General features: G+C 54.6%; 1 long non-coding RNA gene across 1 annotated transcript; it reads right to left on the reverse strand.

Moving 5' to 3' along the window:
* Positions 1 to 7,281: 7,281 nt before the first annotated feature.
* Positions 7,282 to 16,104, reverse strand: LOC310902629. The gene is made up of 4 exons (XR_014586852.1): positions 15,962 to 16,104; positions 12,262 to 12,436; positions 11,123 to 11,595; positions 7,282 to 10,224 (listed from the first exon to the last, which is right to left on the reverse strand). It is a non-coding gene; the product is annotated as an uncharacterized lncRNA (long non-coding RNA).
* Between the last annotated feature and the right edge of the window lie 489 nt (positions 16,105 to 16,593).

Below are 16,593 nucleotides of genomic sequence, written 5' to 3' on the forward strand. Positions count from 1 at the left end.
TCTGCCCCAGCAGCGCAAACCCAGCTCTCTGCCAACAGCCTGGCACGGCTGGGGGCTCAGCACGAGCACAGGCTGCGCTTGCCTTGCCCTGGCTGAGCAAAGCATTTCAGCAAAGCACCGACAGGAAAGCTGGGGCCACAGGCTGAGACATGCTTTTTCTTCCTGCCAGCTTCATTGCAGGGGGTAGGATCCATTCCCGATGGCAGCAGGGAACAGGGGTCGGCGTTTCCTGGCCTTCTCCGCAGGTGACAATGGGGACGAGGAGGTGTGTGCCGGCAGGGAGGAAAGAGTGCTTCGTGCTGGTGCGGGCAGCGCCCCAGCCCCTTGCCCCAGTCACCAGCTTACATCTCCCCAGCCAACTAATCCAGGGTATTTGCATCGCAGAGCAGATTATCCAGAGCCGAGCCACCTCCCTCTGTGGGGTCACTGTGCCTCCAAGGGTCAGCCCTCGGCCCAGCAGTGCTGGGAAGTGAAGGGGCAAACAAAGGCCTTGCTGCACAAGGCTGCCATGTGCTCCTGGAGCAGGCACATGTCCCAGGCTAGCCTAAGCTGGAGGTGTCACCCTGCCACCCCTGCCCATGGAGAGTCATTCCCAGGAGGAGATGGCACAGCCCTCCGTCCCCCAAACCCATTTTGCTGTGCACCCTTCTGAGCACCTCCCAGCAGAGGGAAACACCAGCACAGGGTCCGTGTGACGGCAATAACCTACATGAGCCTGCTGATGGGTGCTGTCACCCTGCTTCTCTCCAGGGAGCCAGGGCAGTTCTTGGCCCTGTCAGGGTGCGCGGGGGAGCCCCGGGCACAGAGCGCACATGCAAGGGGCCATGGCAGCTGCCAGACCTTTGTGCCCAGGCTGCCCAGCGGCTTCGCATCCAGGAGCTCTTCCCTGTGGTGAGAGCAGCTTTGAGTTGCGCCCTGCAGCCCTGGCTTCTTGGAAGGGTTATTCCCTTTGTCTCCTTTCCTTTTTTTCCAGATCCGACTTAAAACAGAGATCAAGATGACTCGCAGCGAGCAAAGATCCCATGACTGTTTCCCCAAGAGCCAGGATATTAGTCCTTGTATCCTGGCCATATTCCAGCTCGGGAAATTACCTTCTGCCTCCCTAAATACCCCCTGTGGTTTCAATTGGATACAGGCTTCTTCGCTCTCTTGCTGAAACTGCTGCGCAGGGTTGCTGTGCGCGGTTAAGCAGCTGCTGCAGGAGATGGGTGATGGGGTGCACCTCAGGGTGCTGCACCCAGGGCTGCTCCCAGCCCCAAACTGGGCTCCCCTCACACGTCTGCCCCTGAAAACTCTTGCCCCAGGCTCAGGCCCCTCTTTGCCCTCTTTGTGCTGCAGATCCAAGACAAGCATGGAGCAAGATGGATTTTGGTTTGGTTTACAGCGTCTCCAGAGCAGTTGGTTGGACACCACACACTTGCTCTCCTTGCAAGCACATTTAGGCACAGGTCCCCTCTTCCTTTTGCATGTTCGTGAGATACCTCTGGACTTTCAGCCACTGCAGGACTTGTCCTTGTAGGAGGAGCTGCAGTGGCCCCACATGGGATGCGCTGTGCCGCTACACTCACAGTGTGGTCTCCTGCAGCAAGAGGCCACGGCACAGAGAGAGCCCGGCTCTGCCCTAAATCCTAAGCCTGGGGCTCAGCCCGTGGCGGGACCCCCTTTACGTGTCCTTGTGCCAGGGAAGGTGCCACCACATCCATCTGCAGAGCATCACCCAGCGCTGCCGCTGCAGAGCAAATCCCAGCAGCGAGCAATCCTGGCACAGGAATCAAATCCTGGAGGTCTCCAGGCTGAAATTGTTCAGCCTCGAGTTAAAAATGCAACAATGTCGAGCAGCCGGAGTTTTCGTTGTGCTTGTTGCCAGAATCTATACAAGCAAATTACTTTGCTGTCAGGAATACAACAGGAGACAGAGAGAGAAATCCCCTTCCCGGGCACTCTGGAGACATACCCAGAGTATTCAGAGTAATGCAGCCATCGCGCTGACATCCCCTGACATCTGGGGAATGCAAAAAAAAACAGACTGAAAAACCTTTAAAGTCATTTAGTAGATGTGATTTGTGGATAAAATATAATATACAGTGAAAGATGGGGACAAAATGGCCTTTAATGGAGTGTCTTGGAGGAAATCTTGCGCGTTTGTGCATGCGTGTGAAGGGGAGGTGTTTATACGCACAGATACATGCTTTTAAGCACACGTCTAAATCTGTAAAACATTATTCCTATGTGTGCGCATGTATAAATGTACCCATATGGCATTCCTCAGGGGTCTGCCCACAGTTTATCCCATCACACGGCCACGTCCTGCTGCCGCACACGCTTTTGGAAGGGGACAGGCAGCAGGACCCTCTCTCCCCTCCAGCAAGCACCACGCACCCCGAAAGCAGGCGCCCTCGCCCCATCTGGGGTGCCATAAGCGAGGGGAGCTCTGGCAGCTGCCTCCCGGCCCTGCTCCACCATGCAGAGCTGTTCGGGTTTAAAGCGGGAGCTAGAGGGGAGGCTTATTTTAGCAGCAAGTTGTTTTCATGGCCTGCTTCGTCGAAGCAGAGGCGGGCTCGTTTAAAGGGAAACCCCCTGCGCGCGGGTCCAAGCACGGGGCTAATTTTAGAAGCCGGAATATCCTGGCGCAGTGACAGGGGACTCGAGGGGACCGTGCGAAGTGGGCGCCAGCAGAAACAGGGCACGGGTCTGGCCGTGTATGGGCTGCTGCTGAGGGCCCAGGTGGGTGCGCTGCCCCGGCCAGCTCGCTTCTCCGTGCCTCAGTTTCCCCACCCCCAGGGGGGGATGTTGCTTCCGCATGAGACCACTGGAATGGTCACGTCCCGGTTGCAAATGGCAACTAGAAAAGAGAAGTTCATTTCAATCTCTTAGAAAAGATAAAAGGGATTCTGGGAGGACTGTGTTTGTTTGGGTTTTTTTTAAGTGTTTTTTGCAGTTCAAAGAGTGTGAGAGTTTGCAGGGAGGATGCCAGCAACAGGCCAGGCTCAGAACCAGCCTGTGGGTTTTAACCCAGCATCTGCAGGCTCAGGATCGGGGTGCAGCCTTATCCCAGCTACTCCCGCAGCCTTGCCCTGCTGCTCCAAGCGCTGCAAAACCCAGGGATAAGCTGCCTGCACGCCCTCCCTGCAGCCTGCCAGCCTGCTGAGCTATAAGCTAATCCTACCCCGAGCTGATCTATAACTAATTCACTCACAACACAATTGCAATATCGATTCTCAAACTGCTTTGCAGACAGTGCTGAAATACGTTTGTGTGTGTGAATGTGTGTGTGCAGCAGGGACGAGGGAGCCGGCTGACAAAAAGCCGCGGCGCGGGGAGGGCACGGGTCAGTGCCCGCGCTTCGGGGGGAGATCGGAGGGTGCTGCTGGGGGGAGGCAGCCAGAGCTCCCCCCTGGAAACACCACTGCCAAGGGCTGTGGCTGGCTGCAGGGAGACCGAATGCTCCTTTCCACCAGGGCATCCTGCGGACACTACGCATCCACCGTCGCTGTGAAGCAAACCCAGTCCCACGCTCACCTACAGCCACAGGAATCACTGCAGCGTGGGCAGGCCTGGGGCTGGGCATCGGCGTTTTGGGGGAGAAGCACAGGAGCAAAGAGCTGGGTCACGGCTAATGGGGAGGTGAGGCCACGCTCCCAGCACGAGCTGGGCTTACCTGGGGAGGCAGCCACCACCGCAGCTCCTGCTCTGTCCCTGGAGGATGGGGCAGCTCGCCCCAGCACCACCGGTGCCCGCTTTCTGCTGCACCCAGAGCCCCATGGACCGACAGTGCTTTGGGGCACAGAGGGGCCCCAGGAGGGTGTATCTGCAGCCAGTCTTGCTCCTGCCAGCCCGGTTTGGCTTCAAACAGCCTGGTTTTGGCTACCAAGCCCATCACAGACTGGACACAGTGATCTTTGTACCTTCCTAAGCCCTGGGGCGAGCACAAAGCACTCCCTGAAGGCAGCAAGAAAAGCCCCCTGCTTCGGTCAGTGGTCTCCGAGAGCAGCTCTTCACGCAAGGAGCCGTGTCTGAAAGGTTGATTTATGCAGCACAAAGTAAGGACGACATATTTAATGACGAATGGAAATGTCGTATCGATCCCAGGGACGGGCTGTATCACACGCGGGCTGTCGCAGCATCCACCAAGTGGCTGGGGCAGTCAATACGGGGAGCAGGCTCTGCACCCGGGGAGCATCAGCAAGCCGGGATAGGAAACTGGAGGAACCTCCTAAACTGCGAAGCAAAGAGGATGTCCAAGGACTTCCCAACACCCAACAGCACGGTTAACATTTCCAGGGTGTTTGCGGGCATGAAGGGACACCTTTGGAAAAGGGACCCCACAACTGTGTGGGGTGACCCCAAAGGGATTTGGGGGGCTGCCGTCATCCCCCTGCCCTGCTGCAGCCGTGAGGGTCTGTCGCGTTGCTGTAGCAAAGGCTCAGCTCAGCTGGAGGAAAGTTCCACTTGGGCACAGCACAGCAGAGGGGAAAAGTGATCTTAAACTGGCAAAAATAGAGCATCAGCCTCATATAATTTCTCTGAAAACAAGATTTATTGAAGTTCTGTCTGTGGAAATCACTGTAGTGTGGTACATTCAACGCATGGGTTCGATCACTGACTCGTACCCTACTACATTTTTCATTAGGAAAAATATTGGCTGGGAAAGTTTGACCTCATAATCTCTGCATTTTAAACAATAACTAAGGAAAACAAAAGTGACGGGCTAAGGCAATCTCTTCCACCTCAGCACTCTGCTAGGCAGGAGCCAGGACCTGAAGCTGGCTGCCCTGGACCAGAGCTGCCTGCTGTGACACCTCCAGACCTGGGGGACATTGGCCACATCTACCCAAGGGTTTTCCAGCATGGCACAGAGCTCACCGGTATGTGCTGGAGGACAAAGCCACACAGGCTGTGAGCTCAGGACAAGGAGGGTTTGCAAAAAAGAATGGCAACATTTCAGAAAGCTGGGCTCCGTTCCCAGCGTAATCTGGGTCCCTGAGCATGCCCAAGCAGGGACGGTCTCAACTGCAGGGCAAATCAGAGATAACCCTCATCTGAGCCTCGACTTCTCGCCTTTCCGTAACCAGATCTCCCCAGGCTGCAGGCAGCACGGGGTCGGGCAGACGGACAGATTTCCATCCAGGAGAGCTGTGGTGTCCACCTCCAGTGCGGCCAAGGTGTCCCTGCCACCCGCCAGGGCTGGCTGGAGCCTCGTGCTCCACGGCAGCCCCTTTCAAATTAATTCCTGTTTTACGGTCTAAATAAATTAACCTCCATCGATTAGAGGTTCCCGGTGCTTTTAATGTCAGTGTCATAATCAGGCGCCAGAATGGATTTGCCTTTCTAAATCATAGCTCCAAAAGGCTCTGAACGTGATGCTCTCGCTGCCTGATGCGCGCCAGGCAGAGCGGCGAGGCTGGGGGTCCCGAGCTCGCCAACAGCCTGCCCCTCACAGCCAGCACCGGGCCTCTCCCTGGGCTCTGTCCGTGCCTCCCACCACCTGAACTCCTCGGCCACCAGCTTTCCAGGGAGGTTTTCTGTCTTCTGCTTTATCGCTGCAGATCTCGGGGCCCTTTCTGACCATTCATCTGACACCGGGCAGAGAATTCCTCTCCACCCCCTCTCCCGCGCTCAGCATATCCCCTGCAACTTGGTCCAAGACCCTCGGTTTGATTTCCAAGTTCTGACACAGCCATCAGTTACGAAGAGCGATTAGTTTGGTTGTTGTCGTTAAGTCATTTTTTAAATGGCTCCAGGCGGCATTAGAGAACAAAGAAACAAAATACCCGTGAAAAGAGTTAATCACAAATTACTAATTATTCCCCCCCTCCCTTTGTGCTTCTTCCTCCCCAAATCATGAAATATTATCCCCATGAAGAAAGGAAAAGGTCTGTCCATCCGTGAGCCCTTCACGGATTTTATACACCTAATTCATCAAACGAGAAACACTTCCTGATTGTCCGGGATTATTTGGAGAGGGGAGCTCCTGACCCCCGACCCCTCCGCTGAGAGCCACGGCGAAGGGCGAAGGCTCTGATTTACGTGTCCCCAGCCCCGGGGAGGGGACCTTGCAGCCCCCCCACCCCTGCCAGCCCCCTCCGCCCGGGGGGACCCCAGCTCCCGTGACTCCAAACGTTTCTGAACCCACTCGGATTTTATGGGGCCGCCGATTTCAAATGCGCCGAGCGCTTTGAACAAGGCGCTGTGCATGCTGTTTGGGTTTTCATCTTTATTTACAGTGAGGTCCTTTATTCCCCTTTCCAGCCGAGAGGTACGTGACACAAGACAGGTCCTGAGCTCAGAGGGACAATCTGGAAGGCATGGGGCTCTGCGGATTTTGCTGGGAAGGAAAACCTGGGGTTGGCAAGGGCTGAGTGCTCCAAGGCACACAGGGACACCCATTGCTCCCACGTGTGGATCCACCAGAATCCACTTGTTAAAAATCCCCAGGTCACTCCGAGTGGAGGTGGCTACCTGGGAAAGCACCGTTGAAATAGTGACTCCTGCAAATGTCCTAATTCCCTGCTTGCCCTGTTCTCATGGAAAGCACCAGTGGTGCCAAAAGAGACACAACTGTGATTGTGCCAGAGCAGAAACCATTGATGAGGAGTCTGGATGCAGATAAACCCAGATAATAATGGGGATAATATTTCAGACCCTTTGTCACCCCTTAATCTCTTCCTCTGTGGCTCTTCCCGTTCCCCACTGAGCCTCACTCCTCACATGAACAAAAGCGTTCCTGTTCCCAAGCCCCCATCAGAACATCCCTCCAGGCCTTGAAGATGCTCAGGGTTCAGCTGCAGACCCACACCTAAATACTGAAGATATTCTTATAAACACGCAAAAGCAAAATCAGAGGACTTGAATGCCTCCAGGAGACCCAAGCTCCAGATCTGCACAGCAGACGGCAGCGGTAACTGTAGGACCGCTGCGTGGTGGGAAGCTTGGACATGCAGGTACATAAATCCCCACCTCGAGGTATTTTTGCAGCCCTTAGGAATGGCTCCCATCGCAGAGGTGCTCTGAACTGCACCACAACCTCTTCTACAGGCTCCAGTTTTGCCCTTTGCTTGTTTAAAACCCTCTGACCTTCTCTGCATGCGTTCAGAAGGACATCCTACTTTGAGTGGCAATGAACCTACTTGTCAAAAGACAAACAAACAAACCCTATCCCCCAGACCTGGGAGGTGAGTTTGGGAGCAGCGTGCCCCTGGGCTAACCGCTGCGTTTCCCAGGGCAGAAAGAGCCAGTCCTGTTTGCCTAAATCTGAAAGTGATGCAAGAAGGGGACCATAAGGGAGTATGGAAATGCATTTGAATCAATAGGATGAAGTTAACAGGATCAAGAACAAATAAAATGAATCAAATGGGATAAAAATGCCAGAGGCAACGCTAGACTCGGCTGTGCCCCAGGGATCCCTGCTAGAGGAGCAGCGCAGCCAAGTTCAGCCTCGGCCGTTCCTTCCTGGCTTTTTAAAGCTTGGTGGATTTAGGAGCTTTGGGCAGGATTTTTTTTTTCTCCCTGTCAATGATGTCTCAATTGAAATAATGTGTGAGATTCTTGGGTTTGCTCCACACCCACCTGGCACGGCTCAGGGCCCGGCTTCTATTAATGGCAGCTTCCCGTGACCCAGCGGCGCTGCTTTGGCTACCGGGGTGTCCGGAGAGGTGCCTACATGTGAGGTTTGGGTGATGAATTTAAAGCAGCCATGTTTGCAGACCAGGTCCGATGTTTATGTGACAGCCTCTGTCCTGATTCAACAAGCATGCTGACAGCCAGGCTTTGCTCCAAGCATGTGCTTAAATCTCTTTGGCTATCGAGGGCTTTATGCCTGTGCTTTAAGTAAAGCAGGTGCTTTGTGGATCGCGTCCTGCATCCTCTTAGCAGGGTCACCATCTTCTCGAAGATAGCAGGGAGAGGCTGTGGAAGAGACACTCGGGTATTTGCTAGCTGCTTTCCCAACAGTTCCCGCTGTGACTGCTCCTGCCTGGCTCCCACACAACCAAAACACGAAAATAAAACAAAAAGAAAAAGCATGCAGATATGTTGCGAAGCATCTTTTCTCCCTACCAGCTCCCCAGGCACCTCGCCAGCGGGTGTGGGTCCTGCCTCTCATCGAAGCACAGACGTGATTCACCTTGTTTTATGGGTAACAGGGGTCTTCAGGAGCCAGAACAGCCCCTGGACCCCGCTCATCAGTGGGTGAGTAGAGGGACCCCGAGTACCCCAGCTCCTGGAGCATCGCTCTGGCGTCCTGCCCCATGCCAGGATCTGGCCCTGCACTGGAACCTGACTCCAGGGTTCACATTCCCACCCTCCCCAACCCAGCCCAAAGCTGTCACACACTTGGTTGGAAACGTGACCCTCGGGGGGGGCAGAACCCCGCTCCCCACCTCTGCTATCTCACGGTGCCCTCGGGGAGCAGCCCCTCGTCCCACCGCCTGGGCTTTGCCACCCAGCTCCCGATCCAAGGCTGGTTTTTGCTTAGCTTAGGGGACTGGATGAGTGCGCCGCCAGAGGCGAGATGGCTGCAGGCCATCTGCTAAAATAGTTGCTTGTCATCATCTCCTTTGTCCGGGCTGCAGGCTGGCATGACCTGTCCCCTCTGCTCCCTCTGAGATCCTTTTACACCCAGCCTTTGAAGGACTGACAGGCAGCGGGACCTTGATCTTTCCTTTCGTCCTCTTCCCCCTGCTTCTCTCCCTTTCCTCTGCCACCTGCTCTGGCTGTTTTCTCCCCGTTCCTTTTGGGGGCTCTTCTTCTCCCTTCCCCATTGTCCCCTTTCTCCCTCCGTGGGTCCTCTCCCTGTCACCCTGGGTGGTTGCAGACCCCTAGGTTAGTTGGGGTGCCCACCCAAACCACCACCACACTCCCCCAAAGAGGGACAGGCTCCAGTGGGACGTGTAGGTTTGCGTGGGTCTCGGTGCAGACCCAGCAGTGACCACAGCCCAGGGAGAGAACATCCTCCAGCACCCTCACCCAGAAGTTCCCACCTCTTCAAGCCCCAGGGTGGGTGGATCGTGTGCCCCCCCCCCCCCTCCCAGGGATCATGCGACTCTCCCAGGGATCATGTGCCCCCCCCCGAGAGGCTGATCAAAGCAGCCCCTTCACCCTGGCACCGGGCTGTGCCGAAGCCTCTCTCCGCAGCAGGTTGCCCCAGCAGTCAGGTGGCCAGCGTGGCTGAGCAATTCCTCCCGGGTCAAGGACCTGGCATGGTCCGGATGTCACTTACACCCAGACGTGGATGGCACAGGCCAGCTGGGGGGGGATAACTCATCCCGGCGTGCTGAGCCCCTTCCCGAGGTGCTGTGCTCCTGTTCCAGGGGTGCCTGCTGGGTTTGAACCAGGAGCTGCTGCACGTGATGGTGGCCACGCTGGCTCTAACCCCTCCTGGGCTCTGAGCCCCATCCCAGGCCCTGATGCCCGTTGTGTGGAATGGGAACACATTGCTTTCCAGTGAGAAACGCATTGTTGCACTGAGAATAATTGCCCCGTAATGCCAGCTGCAGGGACCAGAGCATGCATTTCCACGAGGTTACGCTCCTTCCAATCCATCTGCTGTCCCTCTGTCGAGCTCGGATGTCTCCCCTTCTGCCCCGCTCTCCTCTCAGCTTTCAGAGAGGCCCTGGATGTGCATTGAGCCCTTCTGCCACCACCTCCACCGCCCCACAAAGAGATGAAATCTCCTTACAGTCATGGCAGAGCCTTACCATGCTCAACGCTTGCAGGGAGGGGACGGCAGCCACCGTCCCACCCTGCTCCTGTGCCCTTCCCGCATGGCACGGCCACGCAGGGACATCCAGAAGGCGAACACACAGCGCGGGGCCAGGCTGGCAGCAGCGAGCAGGGCAGCTCCAGCCCTCCGCAGGTGCAGGGCTTCGCGGGCAATACAGCTGCACACTCATCTCTCTTACATGCTGGTCCCGTTTTCCCGTGTCTCTGCCTTTTTATCCTTGGTGCTTTTGCCTGACGGGTGCCCGGTGAGCAGCGATGCGCTGCCATTTCCAACAGCACCACAACGGGTGCCAGCACAGCGAGGGCTGCAGCCTGGTGGGCTGCTGGGACCAAACCCCAGCGAGGGGCGAGCCCAGGGCACAGCACACTGCAAAACCGAGGGCGGACGGCTGCAGCGAGGCGAGGAAGGGGCTGATTTACACCCCCGCCATCTCCATGCTGCTTCGTTCCAGCAGAGCTGAAGTGCCGGTTGTTCCTGTACTGGGCCCGTCGCGGTGCGAGATCCTGCCAAAGCGTGAGAGGGATGTGCGGTGGAAAGCGTATCAGGGGTGGTATTGTCTACACGCAAATGCTCAACTTTATGTACTTTTAACTAGAGGTGTAACAGATGGTTGCATCTCGGTCCAAGCAGCGGAGAGCCATGCCCATTCCGGCTGGAGCCAATCAATCCCGCCACCCTGGGGAAAACGGCAAGCTGGGTTTGGAAGCGCGGCTGCCAGCAAGCCAGAGGAAGGCTCCACGCAGGCGAACGTGGGCTGCTGCCATGCGAAACCAGGGAAACGGGATGCAAAACCAGGGAAATGGGATGCAGAACCACGCAGGCAGCCAGCAAAGCGCCGCGCCGCTGGCCTTCGTGCGCTCGCCTCCCCTGTCCGGCCGCTGCCCTGCGCTGGCACGGGGAGGGGAAGGCGAAGGGGTTTGCTGGGGAGGGGAGGGCACTTTTGGGGAGATGGGAGGGATGCTGCTCCTCTCCCGTGTGGTGGTGCCGGGGAAGGGGCTGCCTGAGCTGCTGTGCCCTGCTCAGCACCCCCAGCTCAGCCCATGACAGACATGGGGCAGGGGGACACCAGCATGGGCAGGACCAGCCCCAGGCCCTACAAATGGCATCTGCCGTTGGTGTCTGGGGAACTTCGGGGCTGATGGAAGAAGATGTAGGGGTGTCTAAGTCTGGTTAATTCGGGGACATAGTGTAGGGTTTTGGGTATAGGGAGCTGGCATGTGGAGTGAGATTATCCAGTTCTGCTTATGGGAAATGGGGCCCAGAGCTTACAGTCAGGAGATTTTACCGTAACGGCCTTCAGCATAGCCAAGAGCAGGAAAAAGAGCCCAAGAAGTAAAGAAACATCACACCGTCCCTGTTTCTCAGGCTCACTGGCTGAAGTGATGGCAGATAGTCACTCACCTCTGGGGCAGGCGTCACGTTTTCCAACAGGACTGAATTCTCCTCATCGTGTGAAGGGCTGGATACATCCACGGTTTCTGCCAGCTCTTCCAGACCCACGTTGTGGGGTGAAACACCTGCATCACACCCTCCCCATGCATTCTTTATATGAAAAGAGAAGGAAAGACAGACTACCAGAGGAACAATTTCCCTGTGCCAGTCACCTCCTGCCAGGGAACCTGCGAGGCTGAAGCACCGCGGGACCAGATGCAGCCGAGCCCACGGGTGGTTTGCGAGGTGCTCAGCAGACACCCGGGTCTGGGAGGTGTCCCAGGGGCTGGGAGTTACAGCAGTGCAGAGCATCAGATCGTGAACTGCAATGGGAGGTCGCAGGGAAGGCAGCGATTTTGTTTAATGGCTTCTGGAGACTGAGGGATTTGGGAAAATCACTGGAATTGCAGGTCCTGGTGGGAAATCCATGCTCCGTTTCAGTGCTGTCAACACAAAGCAGCCAAAAGAGCAGGGAAATAGGTTCAAAATCATGTCTGTTTTATCCTTGTTGCCTGCCCTGGGTGGTTTGACCATAAGCATCAGCTCATCTTCAAGGGTACCTCTCTCCCCACAAAACGTGGGTTAGAAAACCCATCCATGACCACCGAGCTGTCCCCAAGGTTTTGAGCAAAACATGAACAACTTCCAAAAATGCATCAGAGCAGTGAGGCTGGGTGGCCCAAGGAGCCTCCCCAGCAGGGCACAGGGCAGCCCAAGGCTGAAATCTTGAGGACTGCTCACGGGGAGACACCTGCATCAAGGACTTATTCCTGCCCACCCCTAACACCTCCCAGAAGCCCTAAAGTTGCACGGCTGAGATGGAAACGCTTCCCAGCAAGCAGGCAGGGAGACGGCAGGCAGCCTTCTGCAATTAAAATGAAATATTTCAAGCAAATCTGGCTCACTCCTCACTCCTGTCATATACCAAAGCCCTGAGATTGCCTCTCCAGAGGCTCCCTCCTGAGCCTGGTAGGGTTGGTGTCCCCCATAGTGCCATCGAGCCTTTCCCATCACCTCCATGAGGATGGGGGCTCCAGTCTCTTCTGAAGACCCCTTCTCCCTCCCCCCTGCACCTCCTCCTCCTCTCTCGTTGTCACATCCACAGGTACCTCTCAGCAGATGTTTGTGATGCTTTTGTGAAACGTTCCCACCTCCCAGAGCCTATGCAGCTCTCTCCTCACAGGTGCTCTTGTCTGGGGAATGCAATATCACAAAGCGATGGCTCTGACTGCAGACATCTCCTCCTCCAGCTCCTCTCCCTATCTGACAGGCAGGGCACCACACCTAGAGACACCAAGAAATGCCTTGGGGAGGCTGAGGACACTTGTCCTTACATATCTGCCATCATTATTCCCAAGGCACGATAATTTTTAACAACAGCACCTAGAAGTCCCTTGGATATTTCACTTTACACCTGCAAAGCCCTCCCAGCCCTGGGAACATGGGTACCTGAAGGAGCCACACCTGGCTGAGCAAAGCAGCAAGCCCAGACCCACTCGGGTCCATCCTAGGAGAGTGTGTGAGAGCCTCAGACTCCCTCTGTGCTTTGCCCTGGCTCCTCAGGAAACCCTGGAGATTTTGGCCAGCTAGGATGAGCTTTTTTCCTTCTTTCCATCAGCTTCTCCACTGGCTGCTCAGCCCTGAATTACAGGAGAGGCACTCCTCCTGGGTCAGCTCCGTGCTTCCAGAGTTTAGGAATATTTTAGGAATTTAGGAAAATTAGGAATATTGGGAATACCAAGGACTATGGACATCTGTGCTGTCAGGCTAGGGAGAGGGCAAGCAGGGATTAACCGTGTGTTGCCTCTTCCTGAACAAGTGCGAACCGAGTGAAGTTGTCTGGTGGCAGGCTCATAACAAATGAAAGGAAGATCTTATCTGCATAGCTTGTAGATCAGCTGTGAAACTCATTGCCCCGGGATATTGTGGATGCCAAAAGATTATATGGGTTGAACAAGTGGTTAGACACGTTCGTGGAGGAGCAATCTATCTGGGGCTGTAAAACACCCAAGTATCACTTCTCAGGAATCTCTGAACCACGGACTGCTGGGGGCTGATGAAGTATCCCAGGGAAGCACGCCATATACTCGCTAGGGTATGCATTCTGATAATATAATGCACTAATATAACGGCAATAATACACTCCGTAATTGGGTTTTTCCCTCCCTAAGCACACCCTTCCACCAGCCACGGCTGGATTCAGGGTACGGGGCCAGGCAGACCTTGGCCAGACCCCGTATGGCCTCCCCCAGCCTCTCTACACGGCGCTGGCATGGATCAGTGCCACGCCAACTGTCATTAGCGCTCCTGCAAGCACACACCGAGCTGCCTCGGCGCTCTTTAAATGAGACAGGTAAAAATAAAACCTCTGATCCTGAGAGGGTTCGTCAACCTCATCCTGCATCGCAAAGCCCTGCCCATGCAGGGGAAAAGCCTGGCACTGGGCTGCATGTGACTGAGCTCTGCCTCTGCAAACAGATCTGCCCGTCAATCTGCCAGCCGCTGTTGTCTCTGGGTGCGGGTGTCTGCACCTTTCCTGGAAAGTTCTCCATTAGGGGAAAAAACAATCTGGAAGTGGCTTTTTCCTTTCTCAGGAGTAGGTTCTTTCCCGTCGCTCACCTACCAAAATCCCTGCCTCTGAAGGTGACCTGGGGATGGGGCTGGATCACGCCCCTCCTTTACCAGGGGGAAGTTTGGGGAAGGAAGGGCAAAACTTCTTCATCCAAATACATCTAATAAAAAACGGGGAAGAGCAATGCTGGAAATATGCTAAGTAAGCAAAAATCTGGCTACCCAGAAGTTTTCCATGAGGCATCAGGAAATCTCTAAATTGCCATGAGTGCCTTATTTAGTGGTGTGTGTGCTTTTTGTCCACACAAGTTCCAGTCACTGCAGCCATCAAACATTTTTTAATAGGAGCATTAACTTAAGAATAGCTAACAGTAATATTCCTAGCTGTGTGGAAACAGCATTTTATTAAATGCTTCACACAGATTTTGTATAATAAAGATGAATATATTATATCCTCTGCCTCCCCCAGAGTGAAACAATAATAGGAAAATAAAAAAAAAAAGCCAATAAAGTGCAACATAAATAGAACATAATGGGACTAGTAGCGAACTGAACTGACTATATAACATCTGCTATTGTTTGCCTGGCAAACGCAAACAAGGGTAGAAACCAAGAAAGATTTTAACAGCCCTAACCTCTTCCCCCCTCTGCCGCAAAGAAAGCAGTGCTGATATCCAAAGCAAATCTATTTCAGAGCTGATGGAACAGCAAAAGGCACGACTTGCAAATTCATCCTTAACCAAATGTGTCAAAATTCCCTCGGTTCCCGTGCACCGGGCAATTTCCACAAGCCTTTTGATGCCAGCCAGTTTACTTGCGGAAATATTCCTGGGTCTGGAGAGTTCTCGATGCAAACATTCATTCATTTAAAAGCTCGGGGGTTTTTTTGCCATGTATTTGCCCCTTGCTGCTCTCCGGTTTCCAGAGCCCGGTCACCCCGTCAGCTGAGCAGAAACAAAGCCATGTGAGCCAGGCAACAAATCGTGCCAACTGAAGAGGTACAGAAAGAGGCGACATTTATGGGCAAGGCCTCAGCTGGCTCCCGTATATCATAACCGGGGAGCGCTTGCCTGCATCCAGGACCTTTGTAGAAATTGGGAGAGCTACGGGATCAAACTGTGAGCAGAGGGGGGAGAAAATAAAAGGAAAAGAAAGGAAGGATTTCTGCCCAGCAGCTCCTTCGCGGGTAGCAATCTGGCCAGCTCACAGGTGCTGGGAACCCAAGGCTTAGCATCTGCAGAATTCAGTCTGTTTGTGACCAAACTTAAATTATAGGCATCCTGATACCAGACAGATAACAGAACTGGCTGGAAGCTGGGGGAAGGAGAGAAGAGCTAAATGCCTATAAAAGTCATTTTCTCTTTTATTTGTTATCTTCCTTGTAATGATCACACCATGTTTCCTAGCTATTTTTGCAGTAAGTTGTATGCCGGTCTCAGGAGGCCCCTGGATGACTTATTATTAACGATGTCTTCTTATTATGGATGGTGATTTATTATCAGAATGATTATATTTGTACCGGGTATGCCGTTCTGCTGCCAGCACAAAGCTCTTACCATCTTCAGAGCAAAAGGTCGTGTTCCTGCAGCACTACGTGCCCAGCTCTGAAACTCTGAGCCAGTGGAGCTGCAGATTATGCACACACACGGGGCAAAAGGGCAAAGACCAAAGACATGAGGAGCCCTGCTGCACCCACAGCACTGCAACTGCTCCACAGCTGGGGGACACTTGGGCACTCCAGGTTTCACTCCTCCTCAGCCTCTCCTGCATCCCCTCTGGGGAGTGAGGTCACCATGTAAGGACCTGTATATATCTAAAAAAAACACATTGCTGCAATCCGTAGCTTGCATTACCAGTCAACAAGTGTTTAACCTTAGGAAACTGGAGTCACTTTTTTACCCTGCTTGCCTTGGAGGTCTCACACTGCAATGCTCCCAGCAGCTCTAACACGGGACTTGCAGGGCGCAGGAGCCTTTTGACGCCAGCCTCTTGGCTGACACTAAAAGAAGCCGCAGGAGCAGGTAGACGGCTTCCTACGCCGAAAAACACAGGATTTAGGAGCAGGAGAGGGGCTGCTCCTGGCAAATCGCCCCGGGGGTTGGGCCAGCCCCGCGCCCCGGCCGCGCACCCTCTGCGCTCCCCGTCCTCCCTCTAGCGGCTGCTCCCAGCCTCCGCCCCGCGGGTCCCCTGCTCTAGGGCTCCCTTTGCAGCCTCTCTCACAGCCCCTTCGAGACTCACCTCCAATCACACGGGTCTTTCCCGAGGCCTCAGACCCTCCCCGAGGTGAGATGTAAGGGCAGGGTGACACCCACCCCAGCCCTTCCCCATGCACATCCCCAGCTGCATCACTTCTGCATCACTTTTGGGGCCTCCCTTTATGGGTTTCACTCCCCCTCATTAGCTCTTCCTCGGGACACCAGTGGGTCCTCATTAAGGTGTAGGACTATCAGGTGTGGGGATCCTGACTGCTTGTGTCATATGGAGGCAGAATCCGGGCCCACGTGTTGCTGCATATTTGGCATTAGCCAAGGTCTTCTTTCCGCACCTGTACAAAGCAGCAGAACTAAGGAGACCCCGAGGAGATTTCAAGCAGAAAAATGGGAGAAATCTTGAGGCTGTTCACTACACATGCTTTACTAAGTGCCCAGGAAAAAAAAAAAGAAAAAAGAAAAAAAAAAATCCCAGGCAGTGAAGTTCCACCATTCCAAGTCATCGTTCATCAGCTGGAAAAGAGCCCTGGGTCTCAGGCAGGAGGACGTGGGAATTTGGTGCCACGAGATGTCACAAAGTGACCAGAACAGAGGACAGAGATTGGCCGGACCCTGGCAAGCGCAGAGATGGAATCACTAAAGATGAGGCACTTTTGCAGT

The sequence above is a fragment of the Anser anser genome (assembly GCF_964211835.1).
Source record: "Anser anser genome assembly, chromosome: 7".
NCBI lineage: Eukaryota > Metazoa > Chordata > Aves > Anseriformes > Anatidae > Anser > Anser anser.